Source organism: Paramacrobiotus metropolitanus, unplaced genomic scaffold (genome assembly GCF_019649055.1).
Source record: "Paramacrobiotus metropolitanus isolate TYO unplaced genomic scaffold, Prichtersi_v1.0 Parri_scaffold0000160, whole genome shotgun sequence".
Lineage (NCBI taxonomy): Eukaryota > Metazoa > Tardigrada > Eutardigrada > Parachela > Macrobiotidae > Paramacrobiotus > Paramacrobiotus metropolitanus.
In genome coordinates this window covers 206,998-224,212 of record NW_026570380.1, presented here as the reverse complement: position 1 = coordinate 224,212, position 17,215 = coordinate 206,998, and positions in this window count along the sequence as shown.

Here is a 17,215-nt window from a genome sequence, read left to right as displayed (position 1 = left end):
GTACTGTATCCTTTTATGTACTTCTGTTATACTTACTTTAGTTCCACCTACAATGTTCTATTTATATAGAATCTTACCAGCAGCTCGGTATAAAACCGGCTTGCTACTGTATCTCACTTTAGCTTTACATCAGGCTCAACTACCTAATAACATCTGGCTTATTTCTATCATTAAAGCTACTTTACATCCGCGTATTTCACCTTAGAAATAGCACGCAACACATACCACGATGTATATTCAGAAATATATAGAAATATATGTAAAATTTAAAATGTATTTAGAAAAATGTTGGAATATAATAAAAGATATTCATAGAAATAATGAGAAATATTGAACAAAATACTGAAAAATATCTAGAAATTTTAAAAAATATTTTGAAGTATTAAGAGATATTTAGAAATATCCATAAATCGTAGAGATATGTACAACAATATCAGAAAAATTAATTTTAGAATAATTACAAATATATATATTCAGAAAGGTATTAAGACATATTTGCGATATATTTTCAACTATCAAAAAATAAGTTGAAATTTAAGCCAGAATATGTCGAAAAATATCTAGAATATTTAGAAATATATCTAGAAAATATTTGGAAATATAATGAGAAATATTAGCTAAAATATTTAGAAATATTAAGAAATTTTTAGAACATTTAGGAATATTTAAAACTATTCCCGGTTTCTACGTTCTCCAGCAGTGGTTTGGTAAAGCACATCAACAACAAACAACAACAACTAGCCGAATAAAGCAATCGCAAAGTACGGCTGTGTTTTAATGCATATAAAAATATATATATCGGGGTGGTGACTTGGGGGCGCGGGTTCGAGAACCCCAGCACTTCAGTTCGACTTAGCATGTCAAACTGTGCATATATGGCATATGTCGTGAGGGCGACCTTTGGGACCAGTTCGAGGTCCCCGAGTACTTCAGTTCGACTCAGCATGTCAAACTGTATAGGAAGCACCATGAAAATCACGTCACGTGGCGACCCAAAGGTCACGTGGCAACCCAAAGGTAACTGGTACTTCCGTTTCATCGAACCTCAACATGTCTTGAATAAGAAACGCAAGCACGCTTCGCTCGCCCGTTCGATGAGAAAATCTCGGTGGCGACCTCGGGTACCCGGGTTCGAGGCCCTCGAGTACTTCAGTTCGACTCAGCCCTTCAAACTGTGTATAAAATGAGAAAATCTTGGTGGCGACCTCGGGGACCTGGGTTCGAGGTGCCTAAGTACTTCATTTGAACTTCCAAAAATTCCTCCTTCTTTTTGACCATATCAAAATTCCTCCCTCCCTCGCTTCAAAAATTCCTCCCTCTTTTTGACCAAGCAGAAATTCCTCCCTCTCAAAATTCCTCCCTCTTTTTGACCCTGGCCACAAATTTGACAAGCGGACAATTTAGTTACTGCACAGAGTGAACGTGTTTAAAAACCTTGTTCGGTTATTAATACGAATTCACGGTTATACAGAATGTAAAATACATGTGCTTAAATCGTGTGGTCGAGCACGTGGACATTGTGTTTTTGTATCACGTCCTGAATAACCAACAAAATGCCGACACTTTTCCAGTGTTTTTTTTTGGAAAGAAGTAGTCCCATTCACAAAAGCAGTTGGAAAAGCCAGTTGAAAACGCAAGGAAAAGGTTCCTGCCAGTTGAAAAAACAGGGCATCATAAAGGACGTAGTTTAGGCTGATCAGCCTAAACTACGTCGGGTTGAAACGGATTACCGTTGTTATGGCTTTTGGGCTGGGAAGCAGGGCATTTATCTTACTTGTGAGGATTATGCAATTAGGGCTTGAGTTGGTGTTGCATAAAAGCAAGTAATTCATTTAAAAACTGCGCTGAAGCGAACGAGTACTGCGCCAAAGGCAGGTATCATGAGGTTTGCATGGTAACCTCGCCAGTGCCAGCTTGCTTGCTTGTGTTTGCGTTTCTAGTTATTCAGTCGATAATTATTAAAGAGCACAGCGCTCACGTCGTGACACTTTGGTTCATTCCGAGCGGTAAAACGTTACAACGTAATTTACGGCATATTTAATGAGAACGGATACAGGACACGGGGTTACAGCAAGTTGAGCGGACCGGACCGTGACATCAAGGTTTTGCTGTTATGGTCTGTGTCATCTGTGCAAATAGTACAGCGTTACCTAACATTTGTTCATTTATTAACATCGGCTGAAGTTTAAAAACGAACTAAAGTGGCATCCTTCAATGATCCTTATGCAAAAGAATTACAAGGATGATCCTTGTAATTCTTTTGCATAAGCCGAGCAACCGGAAATGAATGCAAAATTTATAGGATAATTGTTTTGGGCCAATGGACCATCAGATTGAGGTTTCCGAAATCACCGCGCCATAAGATGGCCACTCCGTCCGCTCACAACCTTTCAAAAATGGCTACAGCTAGCTGAGATGATATCTTAGCTGATGGTGAGATGCGCACGTCATAAAAAACATGCCGTAATAAGTGATCGTTTTGCAGAATTAAAGACACAGTGTCATCCCAAGCGGAGCCACCTGAGCAATTGTGTTAAGTCAGTCAACCACTTAACCCGTTCCACAGCGGATTTCAGTCTAGAAAAATTACATTTACCAGAAGAAAACAAAAGAGCACGGCCAACACTACATTTGATGGCTAGACCACTAAACAATTCAGGGGTATGTTCCAAGTGAAAAAATTGCTGAATTTTTCAATATGCACACGTTGAGGAAAAGTATGATTAGCCACAATATTGACAATACGAAATTTAGAAATGGTACATTGGTATCCAATAGCGGTTAACATGTTAGTAAAATGCAGCAGCAGTTCGCGGGCTGCTTCTTCGAAAGTGGCTCCGTTGACGGTGATTTTTCCATTGCGGTGCAGCTGACAGTGCGCTTTGTATGGTTGCAAGATGCGCAGCAGTAATTCAGAAAATCGATGGGGTATATATTGAGCCATCGGTAGACATCTTTCAATTTTCTCCAGGTCCAAGGTAGTGTTTAAATCCGCAACGGCAGCGACATTGGTGATTTTCGGCATCGCAGTAGTACCAAAGAGTAAAACGCATAGCTTTGGGCAGAGTTTACACGGGTAAGTTGGTCAGGTATGGCGGGCATCCAAAGTTTTCCAAGTTGGCAACTTCCGGCAGATACTGCTCCAGGAGGTGAGACTTTTCCAGTCCCTTGGCGAAGAAGCGGATTTGATTCGGTCGGCCAATCTTTTTGAACATATCCTCCACGGCGTAAGTTACTTCGTTGTGACGGTATTCTCCTTCGGTGTTCCACAACAATCCGTGAGAGTGGCGGGCTTGGGTGCGCAATAATGAAGCATATTTGGCAGCAGCGCGTGAAGGCGTAAAGGTCCCCTTAAATACCTGTTGAGCCAACTATTATGTCTTTATAAATGCTTGTGCAGATGATGTTTTTTTTTGTCATCCGTTTCCAAACTCGCACGTGATCTGAAGCCATGAAGTTTACCTTCGTCCGTCACTCTTCAGATAGTTGGCATTCCAATAACATTTATGTAAAAGTACTGTTAACGCTAGGTTTATAAAAAAACAAGTTATGAAACTGCAAACTAAGTCGTAGAACTAGGCTTTGGTAGCAGAACTCAAGTTTTCAGTTGTGCATGTATCTTGCTTGGTCCATGACACCAGTCTTTGGCTGCATGTCCAAGTACGGTAACCATGAAAGATGATCAGGTAACATTACTTAGTTACCGCAGCAATAACCGCGAATTGGCATTCGAGTATTGACCCTTTGCATGGTTTAATTACTGCGATAATAACTGAAAGTTATGCAAAAGTAAATTTTCAGGCTTCCTCGTGTACGACAGATCAGTATAGTTCAGCACAAAGGTACTGTGAAAAAACCAATAACAAATAAATCTCGCCTAAGAAAAGAAAAATAAATTTCCCCTTTGTGGTATACCTTAGTAAGTCAACTAAGGTTTCGCAAACCTTAGTAGTAAACTAAGGTTCCGCATACCTTTGTAGTACAACTAAGGTTTCCATATGACGTGAACTAAACTTTAAACCTTAGTAACGATACAAACAAATTTTCTTCCAGGCGTCCGCATGTAGTATTTCACGCTGCATGTAGTATTTTACGCAAAGTACATGCACCGTCGTGGCTCTGCCACGACGGTACATGCACTTCCGCGCCAAGACTCCAGTAAACTTTACACCCGGTAAACTATACCCTAGGTCCAAAAATTAAGACCTGTAAAAATGCCATAGGTCCCAAGATTTAGACTTCCCGTATAAAAAAAAACCCGTCAGGTTGGACGAGGATACTACTTTTAACGACTATTGTTGAAGGTCAGAGATCATCTTCCTCCGGTCGACCTCCTCCCCATTCTTATAGGGATTTAATTTGGTTGAGTTCGACTTATCGTTAAGGATCGATTGGATCGGTTTGTTCCTACTGGGTACCGACTATAAATCCTGTGTGGACGACAGACCACAATTTATTAGTCAGCCGGACGTCAAAAGTTGGGTTCTTCGTCCTCTGACGACTCGTCGTCTGCGTCGTCTTTTCGCGGTTCATTCGTCCGAAAGCGTCCGACTGACGGGTCAAATTCTTTGTTTTCGCCCTCTTCCTCAGATTCCTCCAAAGGTCAGTTATTGGAGTTTGTGTCCGAGGATTTGCTCGTACTTCGTACTTCCGAGCCGTTCTACTCATAGTCATCAAATTCTATCGCCGACCCATCTTCAAGGTCGACCTCCGGTAAGTTACCGTGTCCGACTTCTGTGGTCGGTTCGCATTGCTTTTGCCGTGTCCGTTGGTTGGGTCGTACGGCTCTCTCCGTCCTGATTCTCAGGGTCGGATTGCTGTGGGATTATTAGCCTAGCCATCTGATGACTGTCGGTTGAGTCTTCCGAATGCGGTCTACCTTCCGGTCCGGTTGCGGAGGTGGCGGTGACGATGGTCTGCCGTCTACCAAGTAAGCTTGTGGTGGGCCTGTCACATGATACATGATACATCGGTACGGCTTACCATTTTCCTCCAGCTTTGTGTCCTCAACCGGTCGGTCTGTGGCTGTTAAGAACTTCATTGTCAGTGGGTAAAGTTCCACAACTGCTGGTAACGGGTCGAGAATTCCCCGTGATATGGAAGTATTCTCACAGTACCGTTCCCAGAATACAGTCATGACGGTTGCTCCATACTGCTGTATCCAATAACGGCAACAGTCTGGAAAGAATGCGTCTTCGCATACATTGACGACGTCTTCTTCTTTGGCAAAACTTTCGAAGATTTTCAAAGACAGATGCCCTGTCGAGATGGCCACTTGAACGTAGTTACGACAAAGATCCACATGAGGAGTTGGATCAAGTCCTCAACTTGGAGGAATTGAGGATAAAATCAAGGTCTGCACAATACGGGCCATCCGACATTTAAAAGACTACGCCTGGAAGAAGAATCGGAAGGATAAAGAGAATCCACCGAAAAGCTCACTCCCGCCGCCTCTTCCCGGATGCAACTTCATCTCCGAATAGCATGAATAAAAAACCTCAGATGAACGAGTCAAGCACAAACCAGTTAATATACCAGCACCACAAGCCGAAGCAACCATCCAGAGCACTACCAGAGGGCCCAAGGAGTACTGTACCTACTTAAAACGATCAACATGAAGGTCCAACGATGCTTCGTTGTACCTCCCTTTATGCAGAAACACATTATACGGTCATTCCATGACGGAAAAACCGGAAACCGTTTCGGACGGGAAAAACGATCGAAGCATTGAAGTTACGATATAACTGGGAAAAGATGTCGTCTGTCGTGTTAGAATACATCGGAAAATGCCTACAGTGCATTATGGCAAACAAGCTCCGACGTCCACCACTGGATTAACTCCAAAACACGGAAGTTTTGTGAAGCATGGTATCGCATTCACACGGATTTTAAAGGAACCCTACCTCGGAAGGATACTAGGCTATATCTCAGTGGTAACTGACCAACTAACGAATTTCACCATCGCTCAGGCAACCAAAACGAACACCGTGAAAGAATTCAAAAAGTATTTCGTAGAAGATGCCCTACTAAAGTACGGAATGCCACCTTCATCCACTCGAGCAGAGGGACACACTTTAGGGCAAAAACATTCGCCAAGGTCGCAAAGATTTTTGGCATCCAACACACACTTGGAACTGATGACCATCCAATAGGGCGAAGACAAGTCGAACGGCAGATGCAGACGTCGTCTGCATCTCCTCTATGGTACGGGATACGAAAGTTCCGTGACGTAGAGGACGGACACCGTTGGGACGAAGCCTTACCATATGTCGTCTGCGGGATGACCCGAGCAGTCCATGCTTCGTCTCGCCATTCTATATGTTGTATGGTCAAGAAATGACGATGCCACAGGGCCGAGTGGTAAGAACGAACGCACCGAAAACCTTTACGGAAAAGGAACATTACATCCGACGGATGAAGGAAGGACAACAGCGTTTACACGAAATCGCCCGCAATAACATCGACAAAGCCTTCAAACGGAACGCGGAGTAATACAACAAGAAAAAGGCGATATCGACCTCAAACCGAGGGATAAAGACACGGTGGAATTTTTGACCAAGGACCCAGCCAGGATGGAACGCTACGACGAACTTTGAATAGTCATTAATTAAGTTGGCCCAAACCAATTACTCCTTCGATGCGAGGACGGACGTGAAGTCAACGTAGCCGTCGACTGAGTAAAACATTACCGAGCCGAAACGACTCGACCGGTAACTCGGTTGTCCGGTTTGAAACTACCTGACAAGCGATCAGTGACCCCACATGGGTCCGGTCAACAGAACGAAGGTCAGAAAACTTGGAAACCGATCCCACAGAAGAGAACGTAACCAGACAACCGAGGAAGAAACCGGAAGAAACCGTAAAAAAACCATCCCGACTGAAATAACGGACAAAACCGAACTGACGATGAAAAAGAAACGAGGTCGACATCGGAAGAAACCACCGACCTACTTCGAGACATCAGCACTGCCGGAACTGCAGAAACAAACACTAAAGCCGATGAACGAGCACCGACGACGTAGAAACCAGCCGAAGATATGGCTCAGCTGACCACGGGGTAACCTACAGCGTCAGAAGGCAAGTCGAAAATATCAGTTCAACGGACCGACCAACCTACGGAGGGAACGACGCAGTCGGTAATTATGCCGGCTTGGAAAAAGATGGCGGTCAAACGAACCGGCTCGTCGGCACTGACCGCAGAAGTCGAAACGACCGACCAGGTGGCTGAACCAACAAGCCAAAGAGGAAGTATACGAAGAGGAAGGTCGACACGACCGATCCATCAGCACCAACCACAGCAGTTCCGGTAGCCGACCAGGCAGTCGAATCGACTAATCCTAAACGGAACTATGAAACGGTCAAGAAACCGAGGTTAAGTGCACAACTGGTGCTGGAGGAAACTGAAATCACTACGAAGCCCATAAGAACACCCTCGAGAGAATCTCAGAAGGAGTTATAATCTTAGAATAAGTTATAAGTAGCTGAACAGTAGCTAGGTATAGATGGGTCTTTGGTGTCGAAATGGAACCTCTTCAACTGACCGGGACATCTTCAGTTAGATGTACGGGAGTTTGCCGAATAGTTCTAACGCGCCGTATTTCCTCTTCTAAACAGCAAACATTAATGTCGGGCCGGCATCGAAATGTCCCACCTTCCATGGGATCCAGCAGCGGGCGAACCTTAAAATCGCTCGACATCGCGATCGGCTAATTCGCGGTCGGCCAAACAGACGCCAGCGCCGCCGGCACAGAACCCGTATGCAAAGATAACAGATAACAGCTATCGTAGCAGGTCTTACGTTCCGGCCCCGACCAGGCACTCAATATCGACCAATACCACCACAAATGCTCCCTCCAAACATCGCGGTCGACGATACAGGGCCTTCGGTGAATTACGGCGCAACAACGAGTCAAACGACTCCGGTAACACCGGTAGACCCGCAAGGTCAGACGTTACCGTATTCATACATGATGCCAACAACTGCATCTAAACCAGTTTACCCGGCACCCACATTGGTGCAGGGTGGGTCACCGTAACTGGACCGGTTTACACAACGCCCACATCGGCGCCAAACCGAACCGTGGTTTGGGCGGGACCACCGACCCAGTTTGTACCATTACCGCTGACGTGTGGAATGGTATCTTCCACGAGACTAGCATCAGTGAGCACAGTCGGTCCGAACAACAAACTATCACCACCTAGGACGAAAGTGCTGTCAACAGCCACACTTGTACCGTTAACGCCACCAATTTCACCGACTCAGTTTGGATACCCAGGGCAACAAAATCTAAGGGGACATCCGACTATGAAGACCTACCTGTTAAACTCGCTAAACCAGCAGAGCAACCAGGTTGGAGGGCAGACCCCACATGGCACCTGTGGCACGTTTCGTACCAAAAAAAATAAGTGAATCGTGTCTTCTTCCCTTGTAGTCACAGTTGATATCTGTATACATGCTGCATACATCCGGTAGACCTGTCGGTAGTCACCTGGTTTCTTAGGGTGTATCCAGGTTGCATTGCCCATACTCAAATCGGCAATATGTCACTGGCACTGTTGGCTCTTCCACCGTCAGTTCCGGAATATGGCCAACAAAGACAGGCCCTGATGGAGCAAAATCGAACCCTATGAGGCTTGATCAACGACAATAACGGAATCATCAGGGCTAGAGAACATGCGGCAGCCCAACGGATGGCTACCCCCTCAAGAAATACGTCACCAACGACCACTGTTAACGGTAAAATATTGCTGCATAATTATATGATCATCGAAGCGGTATAATTAGGTCAGCAAAAGTTATTAATAACTACACCTTAATTGTTACCATCAAACAATAAGGGGCATTGCACTGATTCATCATTATATGCTTAATTTCTATTGTCACACCCATGGCACGCCTTATTGTTAACTTACGCTCTGGTTTATATGACATTGTTCTATGCTTATTAGAATTGCTAAATTTTGCTAATGCACACTGCTGTCCCAAATGTTCTAGTATAAAAGCAACGCTGCGTCGTTGCCAGAAATGCGCGCCCTTCTCATTTGGATTTTCAGTTGATTAAAACCATTCCCCATCAGCTGATGTTTGTTACGAGCAGTTTAGTTTAGTATAGTGTTTGCCATCTCCGTTAGTGAAATACCACTTGTAACACCACACAAGTCGTAACGTCGATGCCTTCGCCACCCGAGTCAGCCCCGACGACCTCAGATACCACAACGACGACAAGCCAAGTACCATCGTTGGCGATAGGAAAGCTGAGATTACAACCAGAGGAAGCCCCTGAAACAAGCGATTTAATACAGGCGGAGATACGCACAATTTCCGGCATCAGCCCAGGATTACACTTACAAATTCCGAAGGTTGGATCAACAGGAACGAAGATGCATCGCCTCAGAAATCTGCCTGGAAGCTCGGATAAGGACCGAAGAACAGGCACTATCCCAACCGGGAACATCGACAATAACCACACAGGCCGTGATCGATGCAGAAATGCGACTCGCCTGGTTAGATAACCTGAGAGCATGCGTAACAATGCGCTTGACAACACGGACAGGTTGAGACAACGAATGGCGAAACTTTCCCCAACACAACCGACTGACCAGTTATGTGGATAAAGTACCAGTTATGTGGATGAAACGACTACTTGATGGAGAAGGATAACCAGATCCGGGCGAGAGAATTACCGACAATTCACCCGGCAGTTGTCCCAACAAATCAGCTCCCACCTTGAGCTCCGCCGAGCCCGAGTCAACCGGTCGCCGTCACCAGTCCAATGCCGAACTTGAACCAACAAGTTCCACAAGGAACCACTCCCAACAGTACAGGAAATGGAAGACCTCCTGCAAGTTGGTAACATAATGGAATACAGGTAGTCTTGGATGGTACAAGGGGCGAACCCTGGAAACAACTGCACTTGATAGGGACCGCGCCACCCTTGCCTCATTTGAAGGAGGGGCACAACAATACATACAGCAGGGCACACCGACCGAACAGCTGCCGTTAAGGATGTTCCGAACAAGGATCAATACCTTCAAACCCGTGGCGGCCAGGTACCCCCAGCGGGCATGACGTGTGGGGAGGAGCAAACATCGGATTGTACGTACGTCCGGACTCCTGTACGCCTTCTCCAGTACCTGTAATTACGAACGGATGTTATCCTATCTAGTCATCACTGTTGTGATTTGCCGCTCGATGTACATAGCGGTGTATCTGATGCAGCAGTAATGAGAAGTCTAGATAAACTCTGACCTTTCCTAATATCGGGAAGGAGTCGGATTTAGTCTTACTTTTCTGACTTCTTAATTCTGATTTCCTTGAGTACTGGAATGCGTTGCGAGTTAACAAGAGGTTGCACCTTCTGAAATGATTGGCGCTCATAGTCACCTTTCGGATTACAGCGTAATTAGCTTGGTATGCACGCGCCTTAACTGGTTACCCCTGTTTGACTCGCGCAGTGTCTACGACCTGAAGTTAGGATTAGACGTGTGTTCCAGTGTTCCTGAAGGGTTCCAGAATAGGGATTCCTGATCGTTCTACGTCGTCAGATTCCGTAACCTTGGATATCGTAACACAGTTGAGATAAGAGTGTTCTACTTGATTGAGTCTAGGCAGGGAAGTGGACGAAGTTAGTACCCAAGTACACAGACCCTTCTTCTACCACGACATGGCGCCCACCGTTGGTTCGTAATTTTCTCGTGTTACGTGAAAATTCGAGATTGAATTTAGATGGTGTTGTGTGTGTGATTTAATGGTCCGTAGAAAGGCGTTGATCCGAAAGGTACGCCGAAGGTAGCTCAGCTTCCTCGCCAAGGGTTTTTTATTAAATCTGGGTGAGCTTCCTCCCAGGGCTGAGCTTCCTCGCCCTTTTTATTGGCTGAGCTTCCTCGCCACTAGTTATAAATTAAATCGAATCGGACCGAATACGCAGTATCAGAAAGTTCACAGTCGAAACCTTAAAGGTCGGCTGTCAGTGAAAAGCGGAAATTTCCGGGTTGTCTGCGTGCAGCGGTGACCGCGGAAGAAAGTGTGCATTCAGTGCTAGGCACGTGGCTGAGATTTATCAGTAACTGCAGACATATCGGCGAGCCATTGTTAGTGGCAAGGCTGGATAAAGATTTTTAGTAGCTGATAAAGGCAAGCCGCTAGCGGTAGCCGATATCATCGGTCAGTGCTCTTGGGCAAGTAAAAAAACCAGGCAGTCGGTGACTGCCCTGGCGGAAATAAAGTGGTGAAAAGTGAAAGCGGAAATAAAGTTGACTGCAGCACGCACTGTGCAGCAGGCCACGTAAAACTAAAGTTATAGGGTTTTTTGCGGTCGAAACCTTAAAGGTCGACTGGTGTTATTGGCATCTAGTATCGGTGTCCAATGGTTTCAATAAAATCAAAGTTAAACAGCATCAAGTCACGGTGTCTCTACAGCGGAAGAAACTACAAAATTGCAGTTGCTGATTGCAGTCAGTTATTTACTAGTGTGTTAATTTAGCTTAAGTAGTTACATAATTGTAGCTACAGTGTACCAGGTTGAAACCTTTAAGGCAACGAGGTAATAAATAAAGCGGAGTACGTGTGGCACAATTGCTACTGTACTAAAGGGTGGAAGTTACCGATTAAGAATGGCGGATTCAGGAAAGAAGAGTTCGAGGGCGATCACAAGGATTGACCCGAACATCCTTGTTTTGCACATGAAGGGACCGTATGATGCACCACAGCAGAAAAGATTTAAATTTAATGCGGAGGTATTCGCTCTGGAATTATTGTATCGGGAACTAGGCATTGAGGTGCCTGATGTACCGTACTGTGGGAAAACGTGGGTCAAATTTCAGGAAGAACTGAACTGAAGAGACCGAACTACTATCCGAACTTGCTTACGATAGATCGGTGTATTCCAGAGCCGTACATAAAAGAATACGTTACGGATGATCAGTTTAAAGCAGCAGTTGCGCGCGCGCGCGAGAAAATGCCAGAGTTCATGAAAGAAACTGAATTGAGAAAACAAGCAGCGGAGGCGGTGCAGCATAAAGCTACGCCACAGGAAACGGAAAGGCAAACCAGATCCGCACAGGAAAAAGCTGTCACTACAGCAATAAATCAGCAAGAGAAATGGGCACCAAAAGAGGCGCCCTCTCAGCCCGAGAATTTAAATGAGCCAATATCAACCTTAAGTCTCATGGACTTCAACGAAGCAATGATGGAAACAGAGGACGACCAATCGTCTATGTACTTCCACCTATTACAGATTTACTGTCCCCCAGACAAACATACGATCTCCGATGGCCAAGCATATGAGTTAGATTGTTGTACTTAAAACAAAAGGAAATAACTGTCTCCAAGTTAAACTGAAGAAACATCAGCATAAAATGAAGAACTCTAAATTAAAACAAAAACCTAACGTTTTAATTGAAAATCACCTGCAGAAGCGCTATCAGACCGGAAGCGACTCAGAAGCACGGTGCTCGCCCAGTAACTACCATGCGCTACCGCAAATTCAGACTGCCGCTGGGGCAGATATGTGGAATGTTTTAGACAGCGGTATATTATGTAACATGGTAATGCGGTGTCTTGCTGTCTGCATATGGCAGAGAACGTCATTTGTAAAAGTACAAGGAATGAATATTATACTTTCTCACACGGCAATTACAGAGTATTTCAGACACTTTTAAATAAATTGTTATGGATAAAAATATTTTTATTCAGTTCCGAGAAAACCGAATTCCGTTCCGATTAATTGAGCATATTCCGTTTGGAAAATAAACGAGTATTCCGATTCCTATTCCGGAAATTTAATTCCGAATATTTTTATTCCGTTCCGACAATTGCATTCCGATTCCATATTCCATTCCGACCAACTGTGTAGGCCTGTGGAGCGCGAAGAAACAGCTAGGTTTCGCGAGGTGGAAACCGCACGCAGAATTGAGCTTGTTAAAGCTCGTGTCACCGGGGAAATTGGCAAACGTGTGGCTGAACAGCTGGCGATCACCATCCAGTTGCAGATCGACATTCACCAGCAGCAACCGGAAGAGGATGTGCCCATTTTAGACGGGGCAGAAGGTGGGGCAAGTGATGTTATGCCCGACAAACCGAAACAACGGAAGAATGGCAGGCGCTCCATCGCCGTATTGAGGAGCACGGACAGGCCGCAGACAGAGAGTTTGAAACCACAACTCAATGGGCCACCGAGAAACAAGCGGAAATTCAGCGGGCAACGGAACGCCGTGCCCACATGCGGGAAGTTTTCGCGCAGTGGAAGCAGATTCCCACTACGGAAGACGAGGCGGAACGGATGCAGCGACAACGCCTGCAGGCTGCTGATTTAGTTATTTTGCGCTGGAATGACCAGCCGGATGCGGTGCGCGATCCTAAGGATTTACTGCGCATGATGGAAGAAGAAATGATTCGTTATGAGTAAGACGCAGCATTTCAATTCATAATCAAATTTTTGAATGCTGAATGTTATTGTGCCTTGTATTGGCTTTTGAGTCTCGTTTTACCTGTGATCTCGAGTTGAATCACTTTTATAATTTTTATAATTCACAGTGTACAGTAAGGTCTTCAGTTATTTAAATGTGTTAGTTGTTGTCAGAATGTGAATGGAAGTACAGTGGCATAATTAAGCCACGGTTGTTAAATGTTTAAAAATCAGTAGAAAAAAATACGGTTGTTTCTGTCGCCGACAGACCGCCCTAGTATTGCTTTCTATTCGCAGTTGATGCAGCGGCAGATGTACTGTCGAAAACAGAGTGAATTCTGAAATGGCACATTCAGTTTTAATTGCAGTCGACAAGTCAATTGAGTTTTATGTGCTTTATACTAACTTGAAATTAGATGTCATAACAAATTCACTAAAGTTCTGAAAATGTGAAATGGGATCTCCTGCTGAAAGACATGCGTTTTTAGCAGAGGAATACTATAATCAGCTAGAATTACCACTGCGACTATGACGTATTCGCGAACAATTTTAGGTGTTAGCGATCGATATTTGGCGAAAGAATGAGGGGGCCATTCCATTCTATCGCGCGTTGGCATTGGCGCGTGACCAAGACTGGGCCCAGAGGATGAAGAAAAAGAACTCAACCAGCAGAACGAGTTGTTTCCGCCAGAAGACGCGCGTGCAACGTTTGCTCACCGTTTGTTGCAAGAACAGTTTGCAGCATTGCAGCAAGAACGTCACTTGAGTTCCGACCAGCATCAACGTTATACTGTGCGCAAAGGTGCAGTTAAGGATGCATTCAAGAAGCTGCGCAAACGACACAAAAAATCGGTGAAAACTCTGGATGAAATGAAACCAGGCGAGTCACAGGAAGTTGAGGAAGAACTGGTTCAGCCAGGTGTACTGGCTGCATTATTTAAGTGATTTATAGAACCGGAAACCAGATATTTGTACAGTACGTCATGATTGTTGTTCCTGATATGGTTGTCAGTATTTAATCAGCTGTGATGATTTTCGTACAGAATCTTATTTTGTTCCTTAGCCTGTTTATCGGTGACTAGCTGACTGGAATCGCCCAAATCTACTTTGACACCTCGACGGAAGTTATTTATACGGACGAATGAATACTAGCGATGAATACGGTTTTTCCGCGGATATTTTTAATACTGTTATTTTTCAGTTCTATTTTTTGCCAATAAATTGTCGAGTTTTTCTAGTTTAATTTTGCACAATGAGTTTGACTTGAACGACTCATCGCAAGATCTTCTTGTACAAAGTTATTAAAAACAGTGAGACTTATACGCAGCGATATCGTCTGATTTAAAAGAACATCACGCGCTAATAACAGAGCAGTGCCAACAGTATATTACAGAAGAACGGGCCAATGAGGATCCATACTCACTATCACACTGGATCAAGGAGTCGGATTTAGTCTTACTTTTCTGACTTTCTTATTCTGATTTCGTTGAGTTGTGGAATGCGTTGCGAGTTAACAAGAGACTGCATCTTCTGAGTTGATTGGCGTTCATAGTCACCTTTCGGATTATAGCGTAATTAGCTTGGTATGCACGCGCCTTTGGTTTCTCCTGTTTGACCCGCGCAGTACCTACGACCGAAAGCTAGGATTAGACGTGTGTTACAGTGTTCCTGAAGGGTTCCAGAATAGGGATTCCTGATCGTTCGACGTCGTCAGATTCCGTAACCTTGGATATCGTAAGACAGTTGAGATAAGAGTGTTCTACTTGATTGAGTCTAGGCAGGGAAGTGGACGAAGCTAGTACGCAAGTATAGAGACCCTTCTTCTACCACGACAGGCATACCGACCGAACAGCTGCTGCTAAGGATGTTTCAAACAAGGATGAATACCTTCAGACCCGTGGCGGCCAGGTACCCCCAACTAGCTCAAAGATTTGAAGCGGCAGAACAACTGACGGGGCGGGTACCAGCACTTCCACCAATACAAGTGGAAACCGCCATTGCCGATGGCACACAACGCCTCGACATGTAGAGCAATGCGGATGGACATTAACACCGTATTAAATAACTCAAAAAGGGCTACCGACATGGGTCGAAGTACCGGAATAGCGGAAAGATTATCCGTAAACGGCAGGTCAGCCTCAGACGACGAGGTTGGACGAATTATCGACTTTGTTGGAAGTATCGGACAGTTGATCCAGAGTGAGCCACCCGGAACCGAGCAACAAGTTCCCAGCCTCCAACGGCATACCATGCCATAGCACTTCAAACCAAGGGCGACAACCGGACAACAGAAGTTTGGAACGCGATCCTTGAGGGAAAGGAAACACTCGAAGGGTTTTACGAACGAGTCACCAAAGGCACTAAGCTTGATGCTTTCACGAAGGATGATCACCAGTCTAGTAGCCCACATCAGGCTAGCGAAAGGTCTCATTAAGAACGGCATGCCCACAACAGAAGTGGATAAGCACCGACTAGAGGCCATTATGGGTCGTAATAGACAGGCCGTTTTGGCAGAGAAGAACCCAACTTACAAGTGGAAGGACATTCGACGGCAAACGTGCAACCGACAACAATACCGCCGGGCGCTGTCGGATACTCACCGGGGTCAACACCCAACACCGTCCACAACGGAAATGCAGACTAAACTGCAAAGAGACCGCCAACAACGGATAATCACTACGATCTCCGACGGATGGGATCTACCGGCAGACCCCCATAGGGCGTATACACACGTGACACCGGTCGATGCAGACGGCATCAAAGCGGCAGGTCGAAACGAAAATAGACACCTTGGCAGCCTACCTAAGGCAAGCTGACGACCTCGTTCTTAAGGATGAGCCGACCGACGCTGACGAACGAGAACCGAGGTCGGCCACCAAACAGATCACGGAAATCCTCGACGCAGAACCAACCTATCCGCGGATAGAAACACCATTGCTGCCCCGTCGACCAACACAGACTACAACAGCGGTAATGACGCTGGGACACTCCACCCCGATGCCGAACGTGGTCGGTAACATGGAGTTAATTTACCAAGCCGGACAAGACTTGGCTTTAATTTTCAACCACCGACTCAGTGGACGCGGCTATTATAAAGCCGGTCCAACTACTCCGTCATCCTCGCATCAACCCGGCGGCCAATACTCTGGAATTACCACCCAAACCGGGACAAGAGGTAACTGACAAGAATCCAGCCCAAGGAGTAAGAAGAAGGAGAAACAAACCCAAGGCTTCTCACAAGAATTCCACAGTGACCAGCCTTGAAGCACGTCAAAGACCTAACTCGGTCGTAACAGGATGCCAGCGTCGACACGGCGTTCGCGGAAGACAGGGAACAGTCAAAATTGTTGAAGACTCGTCGAGCCAACCTGGTCGGAGACACGAACGCCGTCGGTAAGGAACATGCCCGACTTACCGAAAGGATGGCTGAAATCATGAAACGAATGGGAGAACTCTACCGAACGGGAAAGAAGGCACTACAACCGAAGGCACTACAACAGGCCGCTGCGGCTAGGCATAAAATCACCATCCCGGATCCCAAACCGACTGCCAAAACGACATCTCGACTTGCCAACTTGTCGACGACTCAAGATGAAAACCCTTAACTGACCCGGGAACCTTCCATACAGATACAGAACGACTCAATCTTGGAACGCGAAAGTCATCCACTCGGCCAACTCGGCTAAGTTGTCACGGAAAGAAAAGAGAACAGCTCAGAAGGAAGCTAAACAGGAAGCGGCCAAACAGTCCACTAAGTCGGCACCCGAAAAGAAACAAACGAAGGCGCACACCAAGGATTCGACAAAACC